The sequence below is a fragment of the Oxyura jamaicensis genome, chromosome 14, assembly GCF_011077185.1.
Source record: "Oxyura jamaicensis isolate SHBP4307 breed ruddy duck chromosome 14, BPBGC_Ojam_1.0, whole genome shotgun sequence".
NCBI lineage: Eukaryota > Metazoa > Chordata > Aves > Anseriformes > Anatidae > Oxyura > Oxyura jamaicensis.
In genome coordinates this window covers 9,130,615-9,156,742 of record NC_048906.1, presented here as the reverse complement: position 1 = coordinate 9,156,742, position 26,128 = coordinate 9,130,615, and the positions used below count along the sequence as shown (strand labels likewise).

The window sequence follows — 26,128 nt, the reverse complement described above, 5'->3', positions numbered from 1 at the left end:
CCCAGGGCAAGCCTTTGTCGAGGCAATTGGGCAATGCTTCTTCAGGATGACCTTATGGTACTTGTGGCTTTGCTTAACCTGCTGGGAAGCAGCTGCTGCCCTTAACCTACTTGATCAGTACCTAAAAGCCCATGCTTAAACACCTGGCACTCAGTTATGGTGTGAGGTGATTTCTGCACAAGAGACCAGGTGGCTCACTGAAGTCGGTAGGTTCAGCTCCCAGGTGCTCCTGATGTGCACACAGCATTGATCTAACCCTGCATACATTGTCCTTCTCAGAGGCAGGCCCAATTCTGATTTCAGACTCGTTTCATGAGGAAAATCTCTGTTTAATGGATTTACACGATAAAGAATCAGTGTGAAAGAAGATTTTTTTTCCTTCTTCCTGCTGCTTTGTTTCCACATTAAAATGTAATTTATGTAATGCCCAAGCGAAGTTGCTATCCTTTTCAACCCAAGGTTCCCATAGTTTGTGTATATCAAATTGTTTTGCAACACTCGGAGGAGCTGGCTGGGGTGAGCACAGTATTGCCATTATATCCAGGTGTCGTTGGGTTAAGCGTGCCTGAGAGCCTCTCCGATGTTTTTCAGATTTCTCTCTCTTGCGTTTCAACCAAAAAAAGAGTATTAATTTTAATGTTTCTTTTGTTAGTTAATGGAGTGGTGTGTTTAAAATATCTTTGAGGAGTATTTTCTTAAAAGGCTGCTCAGTGTTTGTCTGAGACCTACTGTTTGGTTGCTGTTCTCGCTCCAAAGAGAGCCTGTACCACAGAGAAGCCCGGCTAGCTGCTTTTACAGGAGCCTTTATTCTAAATAAAGCTACACAAACCAGATCTCCCAAACTTTGTGGGAGATAGCTCTTCTCAAGCCTGTGTCTGAAAGTTGCCATGTGAGGTTAGGGTATTTTTTAAAATTTATTTTAGTCTCTGACCTATATACAGGACTAAAATTGTGGTACGTGTCTTTCTTTACTGAGTCAGACAGAAGTAGTGCAAGGATTTGGTCATTTGTGTCTGTGGGAAAAGAAACATCACTCTTTGTACCAAGTGTTTAAGAAGCATTCAGATTTTTATTAAATGCTGTCAGATGCCTGTAATAAGCCGTTTCATTTGAAAAATAAAATAACATTGTACTGTAGTGAAAACAAACAAATTGCCACTGTACCTGTGCCTAATTGAATATGAGTTGTCAAGTTGGCAGGAAGAAACAGTTTTAAATTGAGCTGTTTTGCAACTGAGAGCATTTACTGTGCCGGCTCCCCTGGCCAGCTGCATCTGGAGCTTTCATTACTCATAAGCAGTTTCCTGCGGTTGTTCGCATTTAATTAAACCACGTTATAGATATCTGTAAAGAAGCATGAATTGTATCAGTAGCAGCGACTTCAGTGGGTGCTTGCAGCCGGCTGTGATTTTTACAGCTATTAGGCACCCTTTGCACAAGCTTTATTTGTTCTGCAGAACTCAAGCATTACAAGCAGGAATTAAGCAACAGCATTCTGTGAAAATACTCCTAGCATGCTGCTCGGTCTCAGGCTCTTTTCTTGCAGCCCGTTAGGGGTGGTGGGAGAGTCTTGTCGGTGGGAGCTCTGAGCTGGGAGCCCAAAGGGAAGGAGGAGGAATGCAAATCCCTGCTCCGGGGCTACTCGTGACAAGAAGGAGGTGACAGCAGAGCATCTGCCGGAGCCCCGGCTCATGCCGTGAGGCAGCTGTGCATTTGGGGCTGTGCTCGCTCACCCAGCTGTGGCTTCTGCTCTAGGATCCTTCAGTGGAGGCAGTGGCTGGGACCACGTACCTGCTCCATGGTGCCTGGGCCCGGGTTCCTGCTCCTGCCTGCTTACGTGAAGCTGAACGCCAGCGCGTTGCTGCTGTGTCAGCCCCGTGAATTACAGCTGTTGCCTGCTGCTGTAGGATCGAAGCCTTTCTGTAGCCTGAAATGTTGGGTATTCACTTTAAAGAAATGGCATGTTTCTCTCAGCGTGGAGCTGTCTGGGGCACCAAATGTAACTACTGATAGCTGGAAATATTCAGAAGTGGGAAATGTGAAGAGAAAGCATGCTTGGGGAACGGCGAGGGTTAGCTGCTTCAGCTCCAACCAAAGCTGAGCTGTGGAGGGCAGTCCTGAGGATCTGGTGCCTCTCCCTCTCATTTTCTTTTCTGCAGGGGGAAATGTGGTGACTCCTCTGCTGGGGCTGTGGAGCATTAGGCTGGGTGCATTGCTACTCTGTGGCTGGGCCAGGTGAATAGCCTCAAGCAGGTGCTCAGGTGCATTCCTGCATGGCCTCAGGGCTGGGGCCGCGCTGCGAGGTCCCATGTGGAGTTGTACATAAGCATTAAGTGACTTGTTAAGCTCCAGAGAATGAAAGAGGCTTTGAGGAGGAAAAACAACAACAAAACTTTTTTCACCCCTAACGTATCCTGTTTGCTTACATCAGTGAGTAGGTTCTGTATGGTATATCACAGCCAGGTGGCACCTACCTAAACCTCCTCACCCGTTGATACGGACATGCAGCTAACTCCTTTCAGCTCTGAATGCAACAAATGGGAGGGGTTTGGAAAAATGTCCAGACCTAAAAGGTGCAGGGGAGCTTAATGTGAGCTAATGGTTGATGTGTGAGCCTTTGGTCTGGTGTGCATCAGGTTCTGCAGCCCAGGTCCTTGCTGGTCGTGGCACACCTGTGGGTGTCGGTGGAACAGCTGAGTGGAGGCACCTTAGGCTGAATAAATTTAACGGCATCGAGCCACTGGCTGAAAATGATACATATTTTAGAGAATGGGTCCGTAGTACCGACTTGGCCATTAAGGACAGTTTTGCTTGTTAACAGGAGCTTCATCACCCAGCACTCCGACTTTAATAACAATGGAAAAGGAGAATGGAGACAACTAATTATTTTGTAATGGGAAGTGGGGGGAATGATACATCTGGAGCTGGAAGCCGCATAATGATTTTTGCAAAGTCTTGGCACTTAACAAGGCACGTTTTAATGCAACGAATCTTTTCAGTAGCAAAGAACTAATATTTGCATTATTTAAGAAGAGTGTTAGAACCAAATGAGATTGATGGACTCCTGCAGCAGTTACCTCATTAAGCATCTTTTCTGTGGGGATGTGGGAAGGTATTATGTGAAGTGGATCTGTGTTAATTGGTTATGCCATCTGAAGTCTTTTTCAGGCCACTGGTGTGTGTTTTGTTGTCTTTTTCTTTAATTCCTTACTGTATGATGGGTTTTTGCAGATGTTCTCTTTGAAGTAGAAGCATATTCATTCTCTTTTTTTTTTAAGCAAGAGAAGACCAGCTGTTGTACAGGAGACATACAAATTCCATTTACTTACTGTCAGGTATTGCAAAATGGTTCCTCTTTAGTATAAAAGGCCCTCATTATCTGCCACATCTCTCAGCTGTCTTGAGAATTATTTTTCAAAATATTTTTCCCTTCTGTATTGAAAGTCCATGATATGTGCTACAGCATCTTATTAGTGCTTGATGAAGAGACAGGAGTACAATGAAAGCAAGAAATCAGCTTAATTTGCAAGAATAGTCAAGTTATATAACCCCAAGGATTAATTTTAATCAAATACTTCCTGATTTTACTTTACAGTGTTAAGATTAGGTCTGGCACTTGCATGGATTCAACAAGAGCTTTTCCACTGACTCTGTGGGATCAAATGCCCTATATTTTCTTCTTCTGATCTCGGCTGATGGGATATCTGATTCTGGCATGTGCAGGAGTGGAGCACGATGCTGGCATGCTAGTTGGTGTAGGTACCTCTGAGAAAGCCATAGCTTGTGTGCTGAGTTTCATTCTTCCCTGCTCCAGCCTCATTGTTGGAAATATGTGTGTGAAATGCATTTCAGGTGTAAAACTCACTAAAACTGCCACGGTGCCAGGTTTGGGCTTGCATTAGCACAGATCATGATAGGTGTAGCACTTCGAAGTGTTTGAGTGTTTTTTTTAGAGTTGGAAGCTCAGTCCTCCTGTTGTTTTCACCAGCCCTGTGCTGCTGAGGCTGCGCTGCAGAGCCTGTGTTGGACAGGTGGGCTCTGCCTCAGAGTCCTGATGCGGTCTCCTCTCAGTAACCTTTGTAGCAAAGCCTTTTGAGTCCTGTAGCTAAAGCAGCCTCGAGTTTTGGGATTTCTGGTTCTTGGGTGTCCAGGCTTAGTCCTCTTTGGTCTGATAATTGTGTATTTTTTTTTCCTCCCAGAGAAGCTGAGCACTGGCAAGCTCTGACTTTGTCCCTTCTGTGTTTGGTGCCAGAGATCACAGCTGTCCCATTTTGAGCACTTAGGCTTGGGCTGAAGCTCACAAACACCAGGCTGCTAATGAATGGAGAGAGATGAGTGCCTCCAGAAGGCAATTCAGCTCTCTGGAGACCTGAATCTCTGCGAATCAGCCAGGGAGACCATGGCAGTTCTGCTGAGAGACCTGCTGTGCCATGTAGGAGGCCATCCCTTCCCATACCAGATCTTCTGCTTCTGCTCCCCAGTCTGCAACACATGTTTAACTTCCCTTTTTTCACTGAAGTGTTGTGGGTTTGAAGTAATCGGTCCTCATGAAATAGTCCAAGATGTTCAGCAAAGACTGGGACCAGCTCGTCAGCTGCCGTGTATTGGCATGGCTCCGCTGAAGTCAGCGCACCAGCTGAGGATTCTGGACCCACAAATGTAATTATCGTTGTAATAATAGCGTCAAACAAGTAATCATTATTTTTACTCTCTCTTTTCATTTCAAAATGAGAAAATGATTTCCTCTTGGATCAGTGAAAGTAATTTACATTAGGCACAATAATGGTCTACATGGAAATATAATTATTATTCATTTGTATGGCACCATCTGGGCACTAGAGGCTTTACAGACACATGTGAGGAATGGTCCCTGCCTGGAAGAGCTTACAAGCTGAATAGTAAGTACAGCCAATAACGCTTAAAACGAGTCACGGGTGTCACTCCTGCAGTACTGCCATCACCTACCTGCTCAGCACGGGGCTCCACGAGCCCTGACTCAGTGATTTCCACTCGCTTCCTCTGCGATTGGTGTTAGGCAGCGTAAGGGCAGGATGAGTCAGAGGATTGACTGGGGGGGATGAATGGAGAACAAAGTCAGCCAGAGATTAGTATTATGCATCGGCTGCCCAGCTGTGGCCAGGCAGATAAAGCAGATTTCCAGGCTTTGCTTTGAAGCAAAAGATTGTCATTGCCTCGTGGACCTCTGACTGCCGTGGCGTTACTCTTCAGCTTTGCGTTAGAGGGCTGGATGCTTTCAGAAGCTTGAGTGTGGTCCAGAAGTGAAGAGAGCAGGCTTAGTAACCTGGTGGATGTAACAATTGAGCAACAAGTGATGTTGCCTTAATTTGTATGTGGTCTAACCTTGCTGAGTTAATTCTTCAGTGTGAGGTACCAAAAAGTACCTTACAGGGCACTTAAAGCACCTGGCTCCTTATTTTTAGCAATGATTAGAGCATTTCTCCAAGGGACCAGCTATTTATAGCATGTCTATAATTGCCTTTTTTTTGTGGCAATGAAATTAAACTTCACAATAAATTAGTATCAGTTTAGTATTTTAAAAAAAAAAAAAAAAGCTAAAAAAAGCTCTTCATACTAGAGCGTGGTTGACTCCGAGGTCAGATCTTGAATGCTTCCCACATATTTTGTTTTCACACTACTGCCTCCAGTGCTGCTCAGTTATATTATTAGAGGGTATTAGTAAGCGGAATGTTTATTTAAAACAATTCTACAAAGCTGAATGAGACTGCAAAGTTCAATTTAACTTGGATTTGGTTGGATGAGTCATGGGCACTCTTACTTCATACTGCAGCCGCTGCTTGTCCTTCAGCTGTACGTTTTGGTTCGCTTAGGTTGATGCAGTCTGAGTATTTTTCTCGCAGTTGATGGTATTTGCTGACTTCTTATAATGCTGAGTTTAGGATTTCATGCTCGCTGAATTTCTGAATGGTCTTTGGTTTTGTTCTTAACTCAGCCTGTTTGTAGTTAGCTTTGTTCTTTATAATTGCATTCCTTGATTGAGGAGGACATATGGCTCAGTTAAAACACGGTGGTTTTCTTCAAGAAAAAGCAATCAAGGTCGTGACTGTATTGACTACAGCGAAGTGAGTTCCCTGAAATTACATCCAGCTCATTGAACCTTACTTGAGAAATGAACAGACAAACCTGAAAAATGACATTTCCATGGCAAGCTTTCTTTTTGTGAGAAATGAGCAAGCTCGTGTCATAGGTGCAAGCCCGGTCCTTTTGTCTTGTGTCCTGTTGCAGAGCTTAGCAGGCTGACAGCTGGCCACGCTCGACGAAGAGCCCAACGGCTGCTGGGTTGTTAGTTACCTTCTAATCGAGGAATCTTCTTCCTCAGCCTGGCAGAGTACCTGGAGCTGTAACTAGCTAAATGGCCATCTGCTAATAATTTAAATTTACATTTAACTGAATGTTTAAACTGAACTTGTGTGTGGAGGTGGCATGTTACCAGGGAGCTGCATCTGGGTCATCTCGAACAGGCACGTGAAGAGAAAAGAAGCTGTTACCAAGGTAGGATGTACCGAGGGTATCCGGTGCTGGCATGAAATACAGCGACCTGGTGCCCGCAGAGGTCCAGTTTGGGAAGGTGGAGGTAAATGTGCATGTAGGCCCCTCATTGTGTTGACTTTGATGCCTATGGGCTTGTTTACGCACATAAAACTTTCCATGGGTGCCTGACACAGATGTTAAGTACATAAATAGGGGTTCAGGCGGCTACGTTGAGGCACCTCAGTTCAGCAGTGTGGCCTACCCTATGTAAAAGCCAAGCAAACAAGCTGAAGAGGAGTCAGTGTAGTAAACAAAGCTGTTAGTGTGTGTACCAGCAGAGTAATAATACTCTGCACAGCGCCTGTGCCTCAAATTGCTTACGTTTTGGCATTTGCTTGGATTGAGTTTAGTCACTCAGCTGCATAAATAGAAACTTTGAGGTGCTGTGTGCTCGAGGCGTACACGGAGCGGTACATCAGCAATGAACTAGCTGTTCTGCTTGGCACTCGTACAGGAAGAGACATGCGAGCCTTCAGCGCAATATTTTGATAAGTCATGGGTTCTTATTAAAATAATAATTATGATGGTAATTATAACTGTAGCTGGCTCTTAGACAGAGCTGCTGAGTGGAGGGAGAGGGGAGCAGGGTTGTGAAATGCTCTGAAAATAGCTCCAATCCTGCCCCTTTGGCTCGTGCATGGTGCGTGTTGGCGGGGCGCTGCCTGCCTCGGCCTGGTCCTTGTTCTCTGACCCAGCTCCTCAGAACAGCGCAGGTGACGGTGGCTTACAGCATTACACCCATACAACGCCGTGATGAGCTTGTGACTGGCTCAGTGTTAGCACTGCGTGGTTTGTTGTGTCTTCATAGCGAGATTGGGGCTTCGTGCTCCAAAAGCCTAGGTCAGGCCCTGGTAATATCACGACTGGAGGAAAGGATCTGTTAGCAGGTAGTGCTGCGGCTGTGATGGCGCTTTCCCGAGTCTCTAATCCGATCCCCTGTTAAACACTTACACTAGCCAGGCTGCCACCGCCTGACCTCCTGTGCCAAGTGACTGCAAGTGATCAACGACTATTTATTAGAAAAAGACAGTCTCAAATCTGCTTATTTTGAAGACAGAGATCCCCTGCTCCCTACCCCTCAGATATAAAAAGTGGTGTTTTTCTGTTTGGTTTCTTTTGAGGTTGATTTTCCCATCTCTGGACACCTAAGAAAAGCAAACAGCATTGCTCCTTGCCTGGTGCTCTTGTGCGGAGCTGCAGCAGGAACCTGGAGAGTGTGAGTGCTGGGATTTGCTCCCCTCGCTGGGGCTTCAGTGTCTGATGTGGGGCTTTGTGTCTGATGTGACAAGCAGAAAGAGAGCTCAGGTTTTAGGTTGTAGGACAAGCTTCTGTGTGGAGCAGTTCAGAAAGTAACAGCTATAAATATCTGTGGGACCTCTGGGAGCATGAGTTTAAAAATTGGATAAACCTAAACACATTTATCATGCTTTCAGAGCACAGGAATTTTCTGGAAGTCCAACTCATAATGAGCCATAGTTTTGTGGGATAATTGATACAGGGAAAGATTAAGGTTTGTTTTACTTTTGGGGCAGGTTCACGTAGCCCAGGACTTTGGTTCTGGACTTCCTGTGGGATCTATGGGTTTTTGCACGTTCTACGCATCAGAATTTGACCTAGATATATTTTATGTGGAACTGTGAGCTTTGTCTTTATATAGCCAAATATTCAAGCAAAAAAATATTTTACTAGAGTTTAAACAAGATTGACACAATTAGGTAAAAATCCAGCCTTAGACTTTACCCGTCTGGTGTGTATTAGTTGCTTCAGGCTAAGGTAAGGCTGCTAATTGTAGCGGCAGTGAATTTGTGTTGAACAGGTAAAGCAGTTCTTTCTTGTCCATTTTAGTACCATCACTGATCTGTCGGAACAAACAGCGATCTCAGGCTGTCCAAAAGCTATCATTGGACTTCTGGGTTCTGTTTCCAGTTGAGTTATAAGACCTAAGCAGACTCAGATCTGAACCCTGGCACCAAAACAAACTTAGGTGGTTGAAGCCATCTACAGTCAAGGAGCACGGTGGTGTGTTGATTTTGCTCAGCAGCAAACTTTTACATAGTAATTTTACCATCATCTTGGGTACTTACTTCTTCCTCCTGCCTGAGCAATTCTCTCTTACTTCTGGGGCTTTTCTCAGTGGTTGCAGAGGTGGCTTGAGGCTCAGCGTGAAGGTGCTGGGAGTTACAGCACTGACCTCGGTAGCTCGGCGTGGGCTGTGTTGATCACATAGTTGCTTAGGAAGCAGATTAATGTAATTGGAAATAAAGTACTGCAGGTCTCTATTAGCTGCTTGGTAAACAGTAGCTCCTTTATTGGAAGGATGTTTCTCTATTGAATGAATTTGTGTGTTTTAATTTTCCTTACGTGCTGCCTTTGAGCTGTTATTGTCCTGGCTTAGTTGCCTAGTGTGGCTGCTTCCTGTTTGCTATGAGGGCTGCCTCTGCAGCCTTGGTGTGTCCCCAGCTGTTTGCACCTGTTGCTATGGCAAGGCTGGGGGAGATGCTGCAGTGGTTTGAAAAATCTCCTTAGTAAGGTGGTGGCTAGGTTTTTTTTCTGTATTTACTGGGGTAAAATGTCCTCAGGGCTTGACACTGCTGCTCTTACATGAGCAGAGACTTGCATGCCTGTGTACCTGAATTGCAGTGTGATCAAATATTTGAGAGTCTTGGTGCCAACTAAGACAAGCAAGAGTTGTCCATGTAGTTGATTTCCAGACCAGCTATCACTTGACAATATTTTGCTTTGCAGTATGCAATTTAAATGAGCTTAGGACTTGGCAAGTCAACGCTTGGATCAAGTTTGGGCTCTAATAGCCAGTTACTTCTGTAAATCTTCACTTTGCTATTCAGTGTTGGTTCAGACCTCGGTCGTTACCCTGTGTAAGCAGGATGTGTGAGAGGTGGTTGGACAGGACTCAGTTTGGGACACCTTTACCAACTGAATTTCAGCTTTTTCAGCATATTTTCATGTTTGCTGTAGGTTTAAAATAGAGGTCTGTAAGAGCTGGGTTATACAGTGCGCTGAGAATAAGCTGTGGTTCTGCAGAGCCACTGGCTCGGCTAGGAGCTGGAGTGCAGACTGATGTAAAATGGTGAAATAGTAGTCATATGAATGTGATCATGGTAGGGGCTTTTATGTAGGAATAGTCATATGAATGTGATCATGGTAGGGTTTTATGTAGTTTTTGTATGTTCATTTAAGTTGTTGGACTCAAATGCATTTTAAAACAAAGGTTTTTCTGTTGTCCTAAAGCGTTCTGTAATGCTAAAAAAAAAGTATTTGGTAGAAACACTTCTTTATGTAGAGTTTTACAAATACTGGTTCTGTAAAAGCCTAAAACCAGTCTGATGTGACTGAATGTGTTAGGCAGTAACTGAAAATCCAAATTCTTTCAGTTTTCCATTGCTTACTTGCTGTGTTCTGAACGGAGGCTGACCGCTACAAAAGAGACCTGGCTGGGAAGGGATGGATGGAGTCCCTGCCTGTTCCTGCTGGCTGCAGTGGAATTCTTTAACGGTTGTTATCTGTTTTTAGTATTTTTAGGAGTGCTGAAACTTGTAATTCAGGATTCTTGAAGGCCTTTAGTGTTCTGATGGCCTTGTTGGGTCTCTTTCTAAATCATGATACATGAGTGATTTCACCTCATGCTGAATTAGGGAAGATGCTTGTGCAGGAGGAGTGCACTCTGGGCAGTGCTTGGTGCACGCAAGTATTATTTTGATGGAAGGTACGTTAAATCTGTGTTGCATTCTGCTTTACCTCTAATGCTCTCAGGCAGCTCTTAGGTTGTACTTCAGTAACTGCTTGCTGGTGGACTATGAAGGCAGCAGGTAGGGTTTCCCAAGAGGTTTAAAATGCCTGCTTTGTCTTCCAGTTAACCTGTGTTAGAGTTTAATTTCAATGTATTGATCCCTGCTTAAGGAGATACCCAAATGACTCTGATGTGGTGAGCAAGCTCAGGGTAAACCACAGCCGTTTATGTTGAAAGACGATGCTGTAGCTGATCAGCTTGTACAGCGTGCTGGCGTGGGTGAGAAGCTGAACGAACCATGAGGTTGCAGAAGAAAGGCAGCGTGTCCCAGGCTGGGCTGCAAATGGCCTGGGCAGGACGCTGCTTGCGTGGCGCTCTCGTGGAGGAGGAGAACCTGAGTTTGTTTTTTTTCAGTTCACAAATAAAAATGACTGCTGACAAAACAATGGCCAGCCCTCATCCCACACAGGTAGGTTGTGTGAGCATCTTCCCTGCTGCAGCAGCAAAAATTGGAGTTGAGACAATGATGGCTGCTGCTGAAGGTCCAGGCAGTGACTGCACGCACTGGCCGTGGCAGCTGTTTCTGCTGCAGAGCCGTTGGTGGGAGGGAACCCGCTTCATCTTCTTTTTGCTGTGTCTGTAAGCAGGATATTTTTTCTGTGAGCTGCACAAATCTGTGGCCTAAAACCTCAACCTGGAGGTAAGCAGTGGGAAGTACCATTTCCTACAGCCAGTGTTTGCTTGCTGTTAGTGAAGGCTTGCGTGCTTTCACTCTTGTGCTTTTATTTTTAGGAATTTAATGCTGATTTTTATGAAGTCCTTTGGTTTGCACATATCAACATAAATATCAGTATCTTCTGAACATGTCTCTTATATTGCAAGCCTAATATTACTTGTAGGATTGCCAATCTCCTTAAGCAGTCCTTTTGTATATGTATGAAGGGAAGAAAAAAACCTTTAGCCATTATAGCTGCTGAATTGTGGGCACTTAAGTCCTCGAGAAGAAGCTTTTCTATTATCCCTAATGCTCTAAAGCTAGCTGAATAAACAAAATGAACACAGATGTTTCCTCACTGGTGATACAGTTCATAAGACCACTGCTAAAGGCATGAGACAGCTGTGAGTCTGACTTCTCTGCGCATGTAGAGAGCTGTTGACCAAACGATGCAGGCGTTACTCAATGAACCTTCCTGCTAAGCTGAACAGGCTTGCTGAAGAATACTTTTTGTTCCCAATTTGTTAAACATTTAATAAATTACCAGATGTTTTTAAATTAACACAGGCTGCTTTCTTGTCAGGCGTAAAATTGGTGAGGGTGCTGCAAGGCGATGCTGCGGTTGTGCCCGGGTAGTGGAGGGATGGTCTGGGCCAGGCTGGTGGGCATCTGCCTGTCGGCCTGTGGAGCTGCTGCCTTGGCCGGTATTGAGTGAAAACAGAACCCAGATGGGGGCTAGCTGGGACTCTAAGCAGGTAGCTTAATTTTGGCTAAACTCTGGCTATGGCAATTAAGGCAGTTCATAAAAATGTTTCTCATGCATCCAGCCAAAAGAGTAGGAGGTAGGAGCTATGAATTCACTACAATTTGTATTTAGTGACAGAGCTACTCATGTGGGTCAGTCTGCCTCCCTCTCTGCTCTGTTCACCTGTTCTGTTTTCCTTGTTTAGGTGATTTGCTGCAGGATTGAGATCTTTAGGTTTACAGAGTCAAGTTTGACAGTGCAGGTGGGAAGAGGGGAATGGAAGCAGTACCCATTGGGGGAGGAGGGGGGATGATCTGAGACATAGTGATGGCCGTGTGCAGGGAGGAAAGGGTGCTTCCAAGATAGCCAGATCCTAACCAGCTTCCACAGCTAACCTTGGGAAGAGGGATTGGTTTGTCTGGTACAGCAGGTGCTTATTCGGGCTTTAAGACAAGCCTGAGAAATCTGACCGCTCACACCATTCCTGCCAGCACAGGATTTGATACTGTGTTTTTAAAAAGAAAAAAAAAAGACACAGGACTTAGGTTTTTGTAATTATTTTAGACTATATATTTTAGACTGAGATATTTTCAGGGATTTTAGAGGTATAAGTTGCTGTCGGAGGACATCTTCAGTCACCTAGCTCATGAATCGTTGGAAGTGAAGTGTGGGGGATGCTCCTGTCACAGAGCTGCTGACTTCTGTTACTGCTCTCTTAACTCCTGACTCCTCTGGGTAACTCCTGTTGCTCTCATCCCCAGCTCCCTTTTGGCAGAAACTTCCCCCCTGATTCTCACGTCAGGCTGAGCTTGCTGGTGTCTCTGTTTGTGCTCGCCCAAGGCAGTGACACATGGAGATGCTCAGCTGCGTGTTTGAGTGCTGTGCTGTGGCACGGCTGCTCCCTGGGGCCCACGTGTGAGCAGTTGTACGGGGCTGTCGAGCATGCTGCTGGAGTAGTACCAGAAGTGCTGGAGGCTGGAGGCTTGGCCACCCCGATCCCACCTGAGGCGCGTGCTGGTAGTCCGCTGCTCGCGCTGGGGTGAGCTTTCTGGTCAGATTGCCTCAGCCATGGAAACTTGTTCTCATTCCCATAGCTGTGATCCCTATCTTACTGGCACCTTCTCGCTTTCCAAAGATGAGATTTTTCTGCTCTCCCTTTAATCCTTTATCCTTAGTGATGTGCATCTCTGCTCCTCGCTTCTGTTTCTGAGCAGGGCGCTTCCCTTGTTCTAAGGGTTTGAGCAGCACAGTCTGGTTCCCTTTGCAGAGACACACCCGCTTTGATCAGCAGAAAAAGCAAATGGTTGTAGAAGTATGCGTTGTGCACTTTGCATACTCGGAGTGTCTTTGTAGCTGGTGCCTGGTGTATTGCCTCTGGCAGCGTGTTCCTGGTGCGCAGCCTCCAGTTGTGCAGCGAGAGACCTTGGCAAACGCTTCACCTTCAGTCACAACACAGCCCGCTTAGATGCTGCGCGGTGTAACTGTGGGCTTGTCAACAAGGGAAAGCAATGGCAAAATAGGTGAAGGTGTGAGTTTGAGACCTGGTGTATTTGATACTGAATCCCCACGTGGGCACCTTGATCCCACGTGCAAGATGATGTCCTGTGGCTTCGCCTGACCTGCTCCCAGAGCTGGCTCGGTTTGGCTCACAGATGTGCTTGGAATCAGCCTTGTGGGCAGCAGGGGAGGATTAGTTCTGGGCCAGTCTCTGACTCCGATGTGTATGACTCATTTCAAAATACTAATATTTTGATTGTTTATTCTTCATATAAATAAAGAACACAGAGGAGAAGTTTGGTATTTCTCATTCGCCCATGAAGTTGCTATTTTAAATCATGCTCTTCAGGAGCCCTTTCAAAATCAGTGCTTACAGTAAGTTGTTACCCGTGAGATTTTGTTTGTTTTTACACCAGCTCTAAGGAAAATGTCATTTTTCTAACTCCGCATGATGTGTCACTAGCTTTTTGCTTTGGGTGGCAGCTGGAGGGGTCAGAGATGACAGGAACCAACACCAACTTGTACTGGGAGACACTTCGTGGCGTATGTTGCGCTAACACAGGGTTACTTTGCGTGCTACTCTGCAGTGCCGCCTTTGCTGGCTTTGGCTGACTGGTGATGTCTGACTCCTCGTTGCATCCCATTTTGCGCTGATGGCAGTTTTGTGCCATGGCTGACTATTATCTCTGCAGACAGTCGGTGTGGATCCTGTGCACAACTTACTCAGAGGCTCTCAGCAAACCGAGGGACAGGATAAAAGCTGAGCAAATAGCACAGAGGAATTTGTCACGGCTTTCTGCTCCAAGGTGGATTTTTATCCTAAAGTAGAAAGTACATTGGGAAGCCTGCTTGAAGCCACTGGAAGCAGAAGTGGAAATGTGAATGATGGAGGGGGCAAATCTCTTTCCATCAGCTGGAAAATTTATATTTGTTAATAGCGGTGGCTGGGGGAAAATGTATTGAAGTGGCTACGTCCCAAGTCTTGGGGTCTTAAATAATGTGCTTTAGGAAATAGCTGCTGAGTTCATATTTTTACTCGATCAGAAAGCCAGATTGGAAGGGATGATCATGCTTCTGCAGCTGTAAAATGTGCAAGTGAACTCTCTGAAGTAGCAAGATAAAATACACACTTACTTTTGTTTTCCCATTTCCTTGGAAATTACTTCTTTGCTCTGTGTATGTTGTTTATGATACCAGCTGCTTTATGAGAAGCATCTTTCTCTGGTGCTTTTCAATGCTAACACCAGGAAAAGGCTGATATTATTTATATGGATGTTAAAGGAGCCCATGGAAACAGGGTATAGCGCGTTTGTTATGTTTTGTAAGTAGAGTGGAGAAAAAAAAACAACACAAATTTCTGCTTTGTATAGGTATGTATCTTCTCCAAGAGCACTGTGGTTTGTGTCCTGCAAGTGTGGCGTAGCACGGTGCTGTATAATGGGGAAGTAGCAAACTGAAGTAGTCATTACGGGGATATACACTATTAACTGTAAAATAATTAAACGTGAAAGCAGTTTCTTTGGAAGGTGGTGAATTTTCCATTGTTGAAGCCTCTTAAATGAAGGTTCCGGGGTGCGCAGCAGTTCTTCTGGCACAGGTACTGCAGGGTGCTCTCCTCTGGCCTCTGCCAGGTGGGTCTTTGGCCCTGCCAGCTGTGAGCCTGGGGTGGGAAGGAGACAGAGGCCCGCAGTCAGGTCATCAGGATAAATTCTGTCCTTGGCTGCATTGGCATCAGATTCATCAACATCACCATGCAGGGAGCTTTACCTGGTGTTAATAGTTTTATTAGAGGCTCAAGGACATGGTACTACTTGGTATTTCTAATTTCTGCCTTCCTAATGTTGCTCAGAGTTGAATTACCAAAGGACAGAGAAACTTCTAATGTTATGTAGAGTGCTGTGTGAATTCTCTGTTCTTTGAAAATGGTGGCAGACTCCCGCTTACTTCAGAGGGGTTAAGTTTTCACTGTAGGGCTCAAAACAGTTGTTCCAAGTTCCTTATTCTGAGTTAAGAACAGCTGGCACAGCTGTCAGACCCAAAATACTCAGTAATGGGCAGTAGTGACTGGCTACCTGCAGCACTTTGACATTTGTTTCTAAGCTTAGCTTGAAGTTTCCTTTAACATTTCATATTGAAAATCAAGCTCAGTTTTAATTCACATTGCCAAAGCGGCATTACAAATTCTGCCCTTATTTAAGCAGCGTGGCATGATGTGACATTTCTATGATGGCATCCTGACATCCTGAGCTAATGTTTCGGGTTCTTCTGTCAGTGGGAAGCATTTGTGGTTTTTTCCCTCCCTGCTTATGAAATGCACTTGTCCCAGATATGCCATTAAGTAAATAGACGTAGAATAAATGGTTTTCCCTGTGCCACGTTTACAGAGAAACCAGCCAGGCTCAAATGTACATCCGTACACATGTACATGTATATGTGTATACATATGCACATTCCCAAGGCCTGTTAGAAGCCGCGGGGAGGACAGGAATTACAGCCTGGAAGCCGAAGGCCAAGGGGTTAAAGCTCCCCCCAGGGCCTGTCCCTTGCTGCAGGAGTGCCGCAGGGCTTTTCGTGCCCACTGAAGCAGCCGGAGACTCGTGGTGAGTACCAGGTGTTGTCGCACAGGGGAAGGCAAGGACACTGCATTAGTCCAGGGCAAGTCTTGAGGGAAAAGAACTTGGATAACAAGGTGAGATTTGTATTCAGACAGAGCTCAGGTGTTCGGAGAGCGCAGGCTGTGTGCTGTTACTCAGACTGGCTTCTTGATTCTTAACAAAATTGCTATTAGTCTTTTGCAGCCCATCTAAAAGCTCTTGTCACATTCGATTTCAAGTTAAAATTGTGCGAAGCCTTCAGTTGCTTTGTGTAGCTTTTGTTTGTTTTTTAAATAACTGTACTTAAATTCTCCTACTCCTCCAGATGAGACATGGTCTGCTGCTTTTTTTTCTCATTTAGTGATTTTTTTCTGGTGACTGTAACACAAGTTGCCAACTGAATTTTTGTTTCATATTCGCAACATGACAAAGTACATCCTTGGCACAAGTGCTATATAGCTGCATCAGAAAAGCACAATAAGAGAAAGATTTGGAAAGCAGCCTGTCTGTCTAAAAGAAATGGTAGTGACCTCTTTAACAGCATAAAGTGTGATATTTTGTTACTTCTTTGTAGTTTCTTCCACTCTTGGAGTTGTCAGTGGGATCCTACCCATCTCTTGCCAGTTTCTGTATTTTTTTTCTCCACCGTGTTTATGTATCAGAAGTTTGGAAGATGAACAGCTGAGTTTCTGTGAAAAGAAAACAGCCTTGCTAATCTTCTCAAAGTTTGCAGCAGAATAGATGATCAAGAGGCGAGGAGTTCGAGTGCAGGGTACTGATGAGCAGCTCCAGTGGGGCTGCTGACAGGAGACCCCAAGAGAAGGTCAGCTGTTGGGCGGCGAGAAGCAGAGTCCTGCTGTGAGTAGGCACTGCCTGAAAGATTCGAAGGAAAGATGAGAAATTCGTGATTTTTTTTTTCCACTGTTGCACAACGTATTTTGAGGGTTTTCTGAGGTCCAAAACCATGAAGTAAATTCAGTGGCCTTACCAAGAGAGGGGCTGCACGCACCTTGGTCCTCAAAATAACCGCTCTGTTTTCATGTATGTGAGCCTGCTCCAGGTGAATTGTCTGTGAAGGCCTGGTCCTGGCTGTCTTTGAGTGCTGCCAGGTGCTGCATGAAGCAGCAGCCTCGTGGCCTGCTTCTGCAGGTGGGACGTGCAGCACCAGCTAGGCTTCTGAGGACGTGGTTCCTCTGTCGTAGCCAGCCTGGTACTTTTATTTATGATGCTCCTGAAAAATCGGTGGTTGTTCTGACACAGGGACTCAAAACAAGCAAGAGCCTCCCTTAACCTCTGCTTTGAAGCGAAGTGGAGCTGTTCCTTTCTTCCTCAAGAACTGTTCTGGTAATGCAGGCTGGCAGTTCCGTGCATCGCTGAGATCACTTAGATCTGTATTTAAAAAAGCCTTTGTAAAAGAAAGAACAGGTCTTCCTTTCTTGGCTTACTCACTTTTTTTTGCCACTTTTATTACAGGAAGCTGAAAGAGATCTCGGGAGGCAAATTTCCTCTGTTTGAGCTGCTTCTCAGTACCAGGCAGGGCATGTCATCCTGGAGGAGAGCTCGGGTGTCCTCTTTAAGGAGTGCTTGGAACATGCTGCGGTCCTGGATATGTGGTGTTTGGTAGAACTTGAGAAGCTTAGTTGAGGTACCAGCTGATCAGAAGTACCACCTCAGATGTAGGGGTGAGATGCCAGTTAAAACCGCACAGGAACTGGTGCACACTGGCAAGGTTCACTGGTTCACTGTTTGTGTGTACCTTTCTGGCTGCCTGTTGGTGTCTGTCTTGCTTGAAAAAATGGCAAGTGCCAATGTGGTAGCAAGTCATAAGATACCAGGCTGGCCCTCAGAGCCTTAACTTAGAAAGTAAGACGTGCTGGCAGTTGGGTGGGTGCATCACAGCAAGCCCAAATTAGGTCCTGTAGTAAACCTGGAGGAATACAAGGTGACACAGCCACTGAGGTGCTGTCCTTGTTAGTTTATCTTTGCTGTCTGGCAGTTTTTCAGAAACTACCGGTGGACACATTATATATTCACTGCTTTAATAGTTCTTGCTGCCAGCTTACAGCTGGTAGTGTGTTTTAGGGGTTTCTAAATCATTGAAAATGTTGCATCTCAGGGCAAGACTGTGTGCCGAATCGATTAGTATTCGTGGTAAGTAGAACAGATATGCCAAAGATGGAGGAATTAATACTGTGTGAAGACCCTGGTTTTATGATTTCAAATTAATTTATAGCCTGAATAATCTTTTAATTTATAAGGTATCAATAATATTTACCTTAAGTTTTGGTGCTCTAGCGGTAATTTCAAATTCAAGTTAGGAGCCGCAGTTCAGGCCCTCGAGGCAAGTGTCCCAGCACTGCTGCAGTGCCTTTACCCCGGTGCAGTTCCCCACAGAGCGATCTTCTGCTGATTCCCTGCAGAGAAGCAAACTATGCGCTTCTTCCTTTTGAGGAAGACTACGTGTAGATGACTTCAGCCCTGCACAGTGTTAGTAGTTTTTCTCAGTGTCTTATCCCATGTGTCCTGAGTTCAGAGGATGCTAGTTTTGTTGGTGGGAGAGGGGGGAAGAACCAGATCGTGCTGGGAGACCTCCTGACTCTGCAGGGGAGCGCAGGATAGTGGGGGACAGAGTCCTAAGTTTTACCCGTCTTGACCTTTTTTGTGGCCTCGGCTGGCCTCTGTGCCTCTGCTGCTTTCTGCAGTCAGTCTTTTGTCTCTGTGGATCTTGTTAGTTTTCTTAGAAGCAGGAATGCTGCTTCTCTCTGTTCAGCACAGGGAGGCCCCACTTGCAGCAGAGGCAGTCAGGGGCTTTTGTGTTGCATGTAAGGATGGGTCCTGTTATAAATAAACCAAAGTAAACAAACCAAAACACAAGTGTGGATGTGCCTCAGGTTCGGAGGCAGGTTTGTGCATCAGTTTCTCTTCAATTTCAGGAAACTCAGGTGTGTTACAAAAGAACTACTAAGCTGGAGCTTTCTGCAAATATAAAGGGTTTTCTTTGGCTTTTTTTTACCCGTGTCTAAATTGTCAAGTAAAATGTACCTCCCAAGCTCCTGTTTTTCTACTTCAACACACTTTACATACTCTAGTTTAACATAATTGGTCCAAGGACATTTATGAAGCACCATCAGAGGCAAACTGCTTTCTCTTTGTTGAAACCTTTTTTGCAACTTTCTGCAAGGCTTTCTGAAAACTTCATTGTCATCTCCTGAAGTTGTGCTTTGTGTGTTTCTCCGTTGGAGACTTCTGTCAGATTCTCTTCAGAGCTCTATTGCATCCTGTTTTATAGAGAAATTCTACAACGCACAGTTTCCTAGCTTTACTGGGAGTTTTGATTCCCCTAGGCCTTGCTGCCTGCAAGCAGGCTGATGTACAGACATCGCTGGTACGTGTTGCTGTGCACTGCTGTCGGAAGCACGCAGGTGTGTTACAAAGCACGCAGCGTTGCGCTGCGTAGCGATGGTGCTTACATTGGCCCTTGGGCTTCAGTGGTGGTGAAGGAGTAAAAACGGAGTTGTCTCATAAGGTTGTTACTCTGTGAGAAAATAAAGGAACTTCTATGTGATATTTTTGTGCTAAGATGGTCTTCCTTTGACTTTCTGATTATTCGTTGGCTTGTCAAACTCTTCCTCTACTGTTTATTCTTTTGTTTTAAATATCTTGTAAGTTTTGATTTGCCTGAAGTTGTCTTAATTTGGAAAAGTTTAGGAGCTCTGAATTAGTTGCTACAATACCAATCTCTAAGAAAAACTGTGGTTTTGAACAGTAATTCCAATAAAAATTGTTGGAAGCATTGTTTTTCCATTCAAGCTAGCTACATGAAATTCTCAGATCAGGATCTCACAAACAATTAATGCCTTCAGACAGAGCCCCATGCAGATGCTTTGTTGAACTCTTTCAAAGTTACAAAAAGAATTAGTGCTGTCTCTGGAGTGAACCTGCAGGAGTTTGGAAAGTCACCCTGTTAATGTGATTGATTTTACATCAAGGATAAATCTTTCCTTCAACACCCAAGTGCAAAGGGTCACAGGCTTGCATGGAATAACTAAGTGTGTGCGTGACTTCAGAACCTGCAGGAGAGAAAGGAAGGAGCGTTTCCAAACAAGAATGCCTGGTTTGTTTCTCCGGATGATGAGAGGCCTGGCGAGGACTCTGTCAAGGAAAAACTTCTGTTAGGCTGTACGTCAGGGCTTTATCAGATGCGCATCTCAGGATGGAGATGTACAGCGTTACCTTCTCTAGGGGCTGCTACTGCAGTGGGTTGACCAGCACTGGCAAAAAGCTGGCCGATATTGAATACGGCACCTCAGTCACCTTGATCAGTGATAAATGCTGGCTTGTTCGGAGCATCCCTGAAAGCCCCTGGCACGGTCAAGTCTGCCCCATTATAACCTGGTGGGGAGGCATGCGGGCCCCTCGCAGTGCCATCACCCACCAGCATCCCCCTGCATCACCCTGCCTGAGGGTGGGCACCTTACAGAAAATGCTTTTGTCTGCTAAAGTGTTCTAGGATGGGGGGAAAAAGTAAACAAACTTTGCTTTTGGTGAGCGCACGTTTAGCCTCTGTAGCCGTCTGTATCTTTGCATTCATGCAGCATCTTGGAAGTTCTGCTTGGCTCGTCCAAGGTGACCAGGTCGTGCGTCACTCCTGCTCCTCTGCACGGGTACTTGGATGCTGTGAGCAGTTTCTGCATTAGGGTAATTAGTTATTATGGGCTGTCACTGTGCCAGCATTGATTTCTCAGTTGCAACAGGCTCGTGTGTAAGGTGATGGCTCAGAGCCCCGAATTCGGATGCCCTACTTCCACTCCTGACTGCATTGGTTGGAAATACCTGCAAGATGGCTTACCTGCATGGGAGCCCTCTGTGCTGCTGCTTGGGGCCCAGGGTGAGCACTTACATGGGAGTGAAGGACAGCACAGGAGACTTGTCAGGTGCAGGGGAGCCTGTGCTGGATCACTGTGGTTTCACTCGCCTGGGGAGCGAAGGGTGATATTCTCGTGCAGTTGTGATTCACGCGTGGCTGAAAGCCGTGTGTGAAGGGGTTGGGAATGTTACACGGATTCCCTTGAAGTAGGTCATGACAAAGCAGAGGCATAGGTTATTCCATATTTATTACATGATCACAGACCTCTTTTAAACGGGAATTTCAGATGTTGCACAGTTACAGATTTCTGAGGTTGTGATCCTTTGGATGAGGTGGCTGGAGCATCTCTGATGAAAGTGACATCGGAAGCACCAGCGGTACGTGCTTCCTAGCGCTTGATCCAATTGATGGAGGGAGAAGAGCAGGCAAGCAGATGGCAGAGGATTATGTTTTAGAGCAGAGTTGAAGACTTTGGGAAAAGGAAGATTTGATATGTGCTGAAGTTCTTTTCGTGAGGATGAGCTTAGGGCATGCATTTGGTACATCGCTATGCTCTGCCGGCCCCGGCCAAACAGGTGGATGCGCAAGAAGATGAGCTCATGTCCTAAGTGCCTGTAAGGACCTTGCTCAGCTTCCCACTGTTAAACTCACGTGGTGTTCTCCCGCTGTTTCCCTAGTGGCTGCCCAGATGGTATCCTTGTCCTTCACCCCAAAACAGCTGAGTTTGGAGGATCCTTCCAGCATATGCCACGCTCTGGCCACAGTCATGTTTCCTGCTGCGGGTTTCTGCACAGCCTTGTGGCTCTGCTGGTTCCTGTTTTCTCTCCACCTTGCCTGGCGGCTGCAAATCGCTGCGTGCATGCTCGTCAGTGCCTCCATGGGGGGAGCCTGGACTGGCACTGGGCTCAGGCTTAGGGGCATGGAAGCGTGCTGGGTCAGGCAGGTTGCTGTCTCTTTGGGAAGGCTGGCTTCAGAAAGCCCTGCGTCCCTTCCTCGAGGCACAGTGTTTTTGAGGGTAAGTTTCTTAACTGTTGTTGGCAAATAGAGTGGATTTTTGAAACTAGCTGTTCTTGCGTAAAATAACTGCCTGTATATTTTCAGAGGCGATGAAATTAACCATCCCCGGTCTGTCTCAACCGGCATCTCTTGGAAGGAGTTTCACAGGTAGGGCAGGCACTTAGTGCATCTTAAATGCAGCAGGTAACACCAGAAAGCTCTGCTTCGCTGTGAGCAGCACACGTGGCGTACAGCCATGTGTGAAAACACAGCATAGGATTAAAATGACAGGGAACCAGAAGAACACTGCTTCCCTGTTACCTGCCAGCTCTGCTTTCATCTTTCATTTTATCCTGTTGGTTACGATGCCCCATTACTGTACCTAGTAATAGCCATAATAATGGGTGCATTGGATCAATACAGGGGGATTTGTCATGTCCTAAAAATAATAAGGCATAGAAAACTCTTAAGAAACTTTGTCTAGAAACTCCATAATTAGTTAAATGTAAGATTTTTCAACTCCTGGTCCTTTCTCAGAATTCAGGTGAGCTCCAGGGCCTCAGACTTGCTCTGTGCTGGAAGGACAGGTTTCTCTCAGCTCTGCAAACAGGGGTTGAGCAGATCTATGGTTCAGCCCTAACAGGACCATCTGGTGCTCTGTTTTATTGTTCTGTTGTGTGGAAAGGTGTAAGACAATGTCTGTGTTTTTACCAAATGGAAAGAATTCCATCAGGAAATGTCTCCACTCCAAACATGCTCGGGTTTTCTTTACTGCAGTCAATACAGTTATTCATGGATTTCTGCTCCCAGCTCACTTGTGGCTATATTTAACATATGTCATTGTACTAGGCTACGGTGCTTCAAGAGCGCTTTTTATTGTTGTACAGATGTGCGCTGCAATGAGAGCAGCGTTGTATACAGCCGCGGCGTGCTGCATAAATCTGTCTGCTGCTCCTGTGAACGTGAGGGGCTGCTGCGTGGCGCTGGGTTTTGCTGATGGTTGATGTCTGTTTTAAATTCCCGTCGTGGCTGAAGCCAGCTCAGCACATCATCCTCGGTGTGCGCTCAGCAGCACTGCAGCTTTGCATAAATAATTGCTCAGATCATCTGCGTGGTTTGTATGGCGCTGAAAATCATTTGCATTAGCTGATGATAAGGCCTAGGGTACGTATCCGCTCGTTGTGATGCCATGGCCTCTGCTGACAGAACAGAGCTTGTTTCAGTTCACAGCCTTCTGGAAGGAGATGGGTTGATGGTTACGTAGGCACCATTGGGAGTATCTCTGCTGTGTTTATTGATAAACCAACAGCATATATGAAAAGCTAATAGTATATATTATTTTTCTCTCTCCTCTAGAAAAGTGGGTACTTTTCAGTTGAAATATGATGCTAAGCTTGGAGGTCATGGGATTTAAAGCAAAGACTGCTCTGAAGCTGAGCACTGGGATTTGGGGGTACATGCGTAGAACCCAATTATGGGGTCTGACTAGCCATGGTTGTCAGAAACTTCACTGAAGGTTTCAGATCTCTGGCACCATCCAGAGGGCACTTGGCACTTTTTTGGTAGGTCCCAGCTAAAATTCTGTTGTATCACATGAACTCAGAAATGCTGTAATGCCTGGGATCTAGGATCAACACCTAACTTCCTTGCTTTAGGTTTTGGCTAAATGTCTCTAAGCACTGTAGCACCCTGTAGCATGTGCTTGGGTCTGAACGTGGGCAGCCACAGCTGGGTTGTGGTGCGCTGCTCAAAGGGCACGCTTTGTCAAGTGTTCAAGCCATATCTGGGGCTTTCTGAGCACAGTTACCTCTGGAGTGCAGCAGTTACAGGAAGATGGGGCTGACAGGCCCTGGACGAGCAGCAGCGATGCAGGGTAGTTTGTTTCCATTGTGCTGCTTTAATAGCACGTGGCTCACAGAGGTGGAGGGCACAGGTGGCTGACAGCCAGTTAATAAAGGGAAACTTCCACCCAGCTGCAGGTGGGCATTAAGTCATTTTTTAATGCTACCATCGCAGATAGGACATAATAGGCCAATGTGGCTTTGTTTTGATGTTGGTTTCAGGTCTACCTGTAGAGTAGAGCCAGATCTCATGATTTCAAGACAAGCTACGTGCAGACTTCTGAGACTACCACAAAAGAAGGATTTATCATTTCAGTTGCTCTGTTTCATTCTGCAGCTTGCAACTCGAGGGGAAGAAACAGGGTGGCAAGCGTTTTTGAAGTGCTGTCCCACCTGCTCCTGCGGTAAGGTCTTGACCTTGGGGAGGAAGGGGTTCAGGTGCGGGAGGTGCCTCCTCTGTCCCGCCATGGTTGCGTTGCCATGCGCTTTTGAAGCGTTTCTGGTTTTTCTCTATCAAATTGGTTTAGAGTGGATTAGGTTAGCATAAGCTGTTTCATATTAATGCTGGAAATCTGGTAAAATAACAGATCATGATTTGATCGTTTGCTCTGTCAGGAGCATGCGGCTCTGCCACAGTAACATCAGCAGTAGCAACAACAAACACTTTGGAGACTGCGAGAGCGATAACCCTTTTCTTTGCTTCATTGCATCACAGCGTGCAATAAACGCTGTGGGCTCCTGCTTTCCGTTGACCCCCGTACACGTGTGGTGCCTTGTGAACATGCACGAGCGTGTTCCCGTGGCTGATGGGGAAGCTGGCGCAGCAAGGCACCGCGAGGTGTGGGGCTGTGGGGAGGAACCGAGACTTACTCTTGTTTGTCTGTGGCCGTGCTTGGTTTTCGTCAGAGGAGACACGCGTCTCTCCACGCCATCCGCAGCTGATGTTGCCTTCAGCCATGGCGGGAGGGCTCAGCGGCTTTAAAAACCGACTTGTGGGTTATTCCCCAGGGGAAGGACAGATGTTCTAGAACTGGTGGCTGCCTGCTAATGTGGCGATGCAGGGGTGTGGCCGCGGGTTAGTGGGGACGCTGTCAAAACCCGATTCAGTGTGCGTGCACACCCCGTTCATCTTCACTGAAACCCAGGCACCTTTCGTGTACTGCCTGGCCAAGGCGCAGGTCCCTGCCTTGCTCCGATCTGCCCACCGGCTCGGGCGGCCGAGCTCCTGACATGGGAGTGCTGCGTACAGCTGCAAGGGGAGCAGACTCCTCGTGTAGGAACAGCTCCACTCCTCACTTCTCCATCACCTAAATGCTAATATTTTAACCCCACCCCCTGTTTTTTTTTTTTTTTAAATAAGCAGCCCAAGACTGAAAGTGGAAGTATGACTGAATGGCTGAAGTCATGGGTTAGTGCAAGAGGATCTCATTTTACTCAAATCACAACTGGCCGTGGTTTGCATCGTGAGCACGAATTGAGCTCTGCAGACAGTGGTGTTACCTCCCAGACACAAAAGGGTACACGAGGCAGAAATATCAAACACCCTGCAAAAATCCAGAACAAGCCCTTTTCTGCGAAGTGCTCTATGTGGGGTGCCTTCACGTAATAATTAAATTGCTTTTCCTTGCCTGGCTATGCAGTAGTAAATGACAAACAGTGGTTACAGCCTTGAGAGCTACAGGGTCAAAATTACTCCTGGCCACAGATTTGGTTCTGTGGTGTAATGGGCAGCACTCTGGACTTTGAATCCAGTGATCTGAGTTCAAGTCTCAGCAGAACCTGTGGGGATATTTCCTTTTGCCCAGGGAAGTGGTTGAGTCACCATCCCTGGAGGTCTTCAAAAGACGTTTAGATGTAGAGCTTAGGGATATGGTTTAGTGGAGGACTTGTTAGTGTTAGGTCGGAGGTTGGACTCAGTGATCTTGGAGATCTCTTCCAACCTAGATGATTCTGTGATCCTGGGAGCAGCGTATGAAAGGTTTTTGGGAACATCTTTATGACTATGAGCTGACTTTGTGGGTAGGAGTGCCATGACAAGTGGGACAGGCAGCTTCAAGCTGCTGGGTGCTGCTGGGAGGAGGTCAACATGCAGTGGTAATTGTTAGCTTGTGGGTAATCAGCATACCCTGCTATTTCTGTTGAGGCAGGCTAAAAAGTTTTTGTACTGCATATTGAGCTGCAGAAGGGCTGTGCTTCTCTTCACCTGCAGACAATTTACCAGTTCTTACTTCCAGAAAACTCCGTGCTGGCCTGTTTTGAACTTCAGCTCTTTCCGATATTCACACCCAGCAACTGAAAAAAACCTTGTAGTTTATGTAGCATGACAAATATCATTGTTTTCTCTTGTGCATCTGATTAAATGTTCTAACCACCAGACCGAGGAGGATGGGATGACTCAGGTCTGCTGCCGGCGGTGGGTTTGCCCTCGGTCCCCATGGGAGTTGAGCTGTGGGTGATACAGAGAGCTGCTTGGCACTCCTGTGAGCTTTTTTTCCAAGATAGTCCTTTTCTGGGCTCATTTGCAGCTGTACATTGGAAGTACATTTTAACTTTCT

At 46.0% G+C, this 26,128-nt stretch overlaps 1 protein-coding gene and 1 non-coding gene across 3 annotated transcripts in view; both read left to right on the top strand.

Moving 5' to 3' along the window:
* XYLT1 (xylosyltransferase 1) overlaps window positions 1-26,128 on the top strand; it is a 189,008-nt gene that overhangs the window by 1,779 nt on the left and 161,101 nt on the right. The window lies entirely within an intron of this gene.
* TRNAQ-UUG lies at window positions 25,283-25,354 on the top strand. The gene has a single exon. It is a non-coding gene; the product is annotated as a tRNA-Gln (tRNA).